This window comes from Triticum urartu, chromosome 1A, assembly GCF_056163025.1.
Source record: "Triticum urartu cultivar PI428250 chromosome 1A, HENAU_Tu73, whole genome shotgun sequence".
NCBI classification, from domain to species: Eukaryota; Viridiplantae; Streptophyta; class Magnoliopsida; order Poales; family Poaceae; genus Triticum; species Triticum urartu.
Genome location: NC_141873.1, coordinates 400,887,725 through 400,893,542, shown reverse-complemented (window position 1 = coordinate 400,893,542; position 5,818 = coordinate 400,887,725).

Here is a 5,818-nt window from a genome sequence, read left to right as displayed (position 1 = left end):
TTGATGTGGTATTCACACAATGGGGCCGAAGTGCAAAGCCCCGTAGCCTATCCGCGGTCGGGAAGGCAGGCGAAAAGCGCGCACAAAAGAAAAAGAAAGCTAAAAAGCTTATTTTGCAATCCATTATCTTTGGTATTCTTCTCTATTTAGATCATATTATATAGCTATTTCACAGGTTTTATTTACATACCTCAGTCATGTTATTTGTCTAGCCTTCAATCAGAATAGCCTCTCCACCGGTTCCGAAGATTCTTTCGGCATCAATGTGCTTTTGGAATCTTCCTATGAAACAAATAACATTCTGGAACAGTTTAGGACAGAACAGGCCTCAGTAGAAAGCGAGCTTTTTTCGCGTATAGCCACCTCGAAGCCCAATTAGCGCACGGGCTGCCCCCTCAACTCAACCCTGACGAGTACGCAAACTTGGTCAGGGAGCATTTAGACGGTGCAGTTAGTATTGACCACTACCGCCAAGTCCATAATTCACAAATTGATGAAGTCCACATAATGGAGCTCAAAAGCCGATTACCAAATCTACTTTTTTAGCATCTTGAAACCGCACATAAGAAATATTATGAATGAATCACCTTACAATAACATACGAGAGACAGCTTTCTATTTTGTCGAACAACAAGTCGAACCCAATGAACAATTCCATTCAAAGGAATGTTCTAGAGTTTTTTCCACTATATTCGCGATATTTAACAAAATGGAATAAATTCTTCACGATTTCTAGAGTTCCGGGATTACTTCACTGATATCGATTTTCGCCTAAGCACGGCCTCTAGGTTAGTTCAAAGTGTAATACAACGAACTATCGATACACCGAAAACGAGTCAAGATGGATACATAAAATGGAGACATCGTGGATTACCCAAATTGGGACGACGATAGGACATTTCACTTTCTTTCGCAATATTTCTGATCATGACTCAACCACTAGGAAAGGGGATTGCTTACTCTCAGCCACGTTTTCGCTTATGCTTAGTCAAGTGAGGATTCCATTCGAAGTAACGTAACAGGAGCACCATCTTCAAAACTTCTCGGGATCCGGAGTTTTTCGATAAAAGGTCCCATCCTTCAATATCATGATTGGGTCAACCAGGCCAGATCATAAGTGAAATAGTTTGATCGGGTCGACCAGGTCAGGCCCGATCATGAGTGAATAGAAAATCGAAAACGTACATAGCTGTTCCAGCGGAAATACTTTGTTTAATTCTACCACTTCTACTAGGAGTAGCCTTTTTAGTGCTAGCTGAACGTAAAGTAATGGCTTTTGTGCAACGTCGAAAGGGTCCTGATGTAGTGGGATCGTTCGGATTGTTACAACCTCTAGCAGATGGTTTGAAATTGATTCTAAAAGAACCTATTTCACCAAGTAGTGCTAATTTCTCCCTTTTTAGAATGGCTCCAGTGGCTACATTTATGTTAAGTCTGGTCGCTTGGGCCGTTGTACCTTTTGATTATGGTATGGTATTGTCAGATCCGAACATAGGGCTACTTTATTTGTTTGCCATATCTTCGCTAGGTGTTTATGGAATAATTATAGCAGGTTGGTCTAGTAAGACGGGGGGCGGCCGTTCGGTCGCCTATGATATACGGACCAATTGGTCCAAAATGGGTTTGTGCCGCAGGTGTTGAACGATCTACTCTACACAGGTGTGGGCTTACAGGGCTAGGGCTCATAAACCCTTTCTTTCATTCATCAAGGGGTCGGTCACTTTTCCGGGCCGGGATCGAGAAGTGGAAGTCATAAAAAAGAGATGTTTCTCTTCGCACCTCATATCAAGAGGAAAGGTAGCTTGTCAAGCTGGTCTCACTATTGGAAATTCTAGCTTTCTTTTTTTTTTTTCACCGGCTCTTCTTCTTTGTCAACGCTACTAAGGACCTGACGGTTCGCCTACTTGATGGATGAAAGAACATGAGAAAGGGTTCTAAAATAAAAGGCTAGAAAGTCTACTACAGTACAGTCAAAGTCAGCGGCTGAGTTTGCCTAGCCTCGCCTACTCATTTTTGTAGGCGAGCGAGTTAGCGAAGAGGCTTAGGGATAAGAGAGTGTCGGTGCGTACGTAGCCTTCATTCTACTACGCTACACAAAGTCACTTAGCTCGACGTTAATTAAGAGAGTAAAGGAGGAATACCCTACATAGAAGAACCACAGTTCGCTTACAAAGGTATAACCTTTAGCTCCCCGGGGCTAAGCTGCTTCGCACCACTGATAGTTAATTAAGATTCCATTTCAAAGGCGCTACTTTGTTTCGCAAGCCTTTGTCATTGTCAGTCAACTAAGGTTGGCCCTCGGCCCCCTGCGAATCCGTAAATCAGAGAGCATGCCGCAAAAAAAAGGATGGTCCCCTATGCATTTCATTCTTTCCGGAACGCAAAGAATTAAAGTACCTGACCCCCCATCATGGTGAACCTCTCCTTGTGATCGGGATGAGGTAGATGCCTCCCAGCCGGGGGGGCGGATCGAATCGGAGTTTCCTTAGGTAGCCACCGACCTACAGTTCTCCTTAAACTTCTGTGCTTGGTGGAAAAGAAGCGAACAAAGGTACGCTCGCTTGCTGTCTTGTTCTCTGCCGCGGACTGGGATCGCTCGCCAGCTAGGCCCTCTAGAAAAAAGTTGGAGCAACATTGTATGAGAACATATTACCCATCTTCGGGGACAAGGGGCGGAACGACCTCTCGATCTACTTACTGCAGCCCAGGACGGGCGTCGTCGTCTAGGCGTGACTTCTTGTTTTGATCTCCCCTACGCCTAGGACGTTGTCTGGGCCAAGAGCCATAGTTAGTTGCTGTTTCCATTTGGTTCTTCTTTCTCGTTGTTGATACCGGCAAGACCCAGCCAGATGATGATGTCTGCTGGTTGGTAGTGAGAGGACTCTTAGTACCCGCAAAAAAAGGGCGCTGGTGAAAAAAAAACAATCATTTGATTTAGTTTCTTGCTCTCCCTTAGCAGCGGGAAAGGAGTCTATCTATCTGCCTAGCTTTGGTAGATTTCCCCCAACGCAATTCAAAAACGGAAATTCCACGAATCCCTGAGGTGGATAAGTCCGACGACTCAGCAGCAGTGCGGAATTGAGTTTCTGGTCCGGTGGATCTGATCTATAGTTAGGGGGCAATACATACCAAAAGGTTCGAAGAAGGAAGGCGCAGTATATAACCAACCCACCCATAGCCGGTCTAACTGCTGAGAGAGAAAAGTGCTTTTCTTTCCCTAAGAGTCCTCGAGTACACACAGCTATTGTGGATCCTTTGCGAGATCAGGATTTTTGATTCATAATTTAGAATCAATCCATGTTAGGTCAACATCGAGACAGAGCATCTCAGTTGGCTCTGTCAAGGAAGTGAAACAGGCATTCCTAGGTTGAGGTTACCATTGGATTGACCCTCAGTCAGGCCTCCGATTCCAAGGAGTTGATTCAGCAAGTTCCCCGCGCTACCCCGCGGGAAGTCTAATCGGATCAATCGGTGGTTCCGTAATGAGTAGTCGAATACACATTGAGGGGGCCTTGCCTCCTCCTTCCCGCCCACACCTTCATTCTTTTCCTCCTCTGATCTTAGAAAGCATACTAAACTTCACTCCAATCTTTCTCCATTAGCAACAAGAGCAGCTCTATCTATCGGCCCTTGATGAGTAAGCTTAGCTATACCGCTTAGGTTGCAAAGCAGCAAGCTCCCTTCTAATGCGTTATTGCTTGGAGCCTTCTCGCTTAGTAAGCCGCCTTCGGCCCTTCCTCCTTCTTACTCTGTTTGGTATTCGCTCGCGGGTTTGTTTCCAGGTTCTTTCGTTCTTGGTTGGCTCTCTCTATTGTTGTTTGTAGATCGTGCGTCCTGCGCATTGATCCGGCAGCGAGACCCGCCCTGGTTGTAAAGCGAAGCGAGCCGTCCTTCCTTTCATTCGTTGCTTTGTCTTCGGTTTGTTTTTAAACTCGACCTTCTATCGGGACTGTGGTGACGAACCTTACTCCCCTCGGTCAAGTGGTTGACCCGTCTGTCCAATAAGTTTACTAAGTGAATGGGAATCCTATAGTTTGACCAGCCTGGGAAGAGTAGTCAGAGGCAATTCGCTAATATGGAGCTGTTTATATCGGCTTTCTTTCCTAACTAACAGGAAAAGAGAGACATGCGAGTTCGACTCTCGTTCTATCCATGTTCAGCAGTCCCTTTCCATCTTGGTACTGTTGATGGCAGTACCGCTCAACTACAAGATGCTTGAAAGTCGATGTATCAATAATGTTCCCAAGAGTAGCATCGAGCCTCGAAACGGCAAGCCATGCTTCAAGCTAAGTCAGTATGGATCTAATTGATTGCTAAACTGAAGGAACGATCTCTGTCGAAGATTCTCATTCTGAAGCAGGTGCCTAGCTCTGGAAGGATGGACGGGATCATACCTATTTGAATTGAAGAACATTCTGTAACACTTGTTTTTGAGTGGGGAAGGAAAATAAGCACACAAGCGAACAACCATCTAACCGTCAGTCTGAACTCCCAGGATCAGTCCATCAGTAAGAAAAAGCTTCCGTTTCCGTCATTCAGCAGTGGAATGGAATAGTTCGATGGTATTGATCGTCCAACCATTGATTGGAATGTCTATCGTGATAAACCGTGTAATTCTATAAGCTAAGCAGATGAGGCAACAAAGAACCTAACCGTCCTCTCTGATTGACTTCATCAGAAGATTCCTATGGTCTGGTTTACCTTTCTTCTTTCCTTGCAACCTTGGATCGATATGGTTCATTCCTGGGCTATGCTCTTTCAACGGTTGACAGAAGAGGGGGACGGGCAAGGATGATCAGACTGCTTGGTTCGGTTCGTCAGAGGTATTAAAAAAACCTTCTTTTTGGTCTTTTCTTTCTTGCCGCCACTTTAACAGGTGCCGCTGCAATGAGAGCGTAAGTTGCGGAGTTTTTTCTGGATTATTTTTTTTTTTTGGTGCGCTCTTCCTTTTTTTGGATAGAAAGAAGGGTTCAGTGGGAGGGCAAGGGGTAGTTAAGTTTTAGGTTGGCTCTTGTTTTTTACAGACTTTCTTTTCGGTGTAATTTAATAAAGAAGTAGCAATTGTTCATTTCATTTCATTTTTTTGCATTGGTAGTTCTTTTTCATTTGAAAGGGCAAAGGGGGGAAGGGAAAGGATTGACCCTCAGGGATCATATTACTCAAGAAGACTTGGGGAAAATAGCAGGATTGGAAAAGTTCGAAGAGACTGAGGAAGACAAATCCATTGTCGAATCCTGCAGAGTGATAACATCGAGTAGTGGGGGCTGGCTTCCACCCCTGAGAGAGCTTGATTTACCAGAAATCCCGCCGAGTCCTAGTGGGCCTAGATTCCGCGATAAGTTCCGAGAAATGGAGGAAATGATGCATTCAAAGTTCGCAGAATTGCAAGAAAGAAAAAATCCTTGAAAGAAAAACCAAACAAGACCAGATGTTCCCTATTGTTATCGGGAACGAGACTAAATGTTCGGCCTTAATGAGATGGACCTTGATTCCTCTCCGGCCAGGAAAAGATGCGGCTCCTCTTTGTTCTACTACCTTCATCCTCGGGTGAAGCCGGTTGGCTCACCAAACAAGATATATACTGTGAAATCATTGGTAACCATGCCTAACGGTCGGTCATCTAAGCTATCGGCCAAGGCAAGTGAGAGCTGTTCAAGAGTTGGGGGCATATCTTTAGCTCGAGCAGCATCCGCTCCCGAAATGTGAGTTAAGCTTTAAAAAAAGAAGAAGAGCTACGAGTGGAACAGCTTCTTCTATTCCTTGTTGGCCTCCAGCTCCTTCTGTCCCTCAATCCTCTTCTCTGCCCTTTTTTTACTAT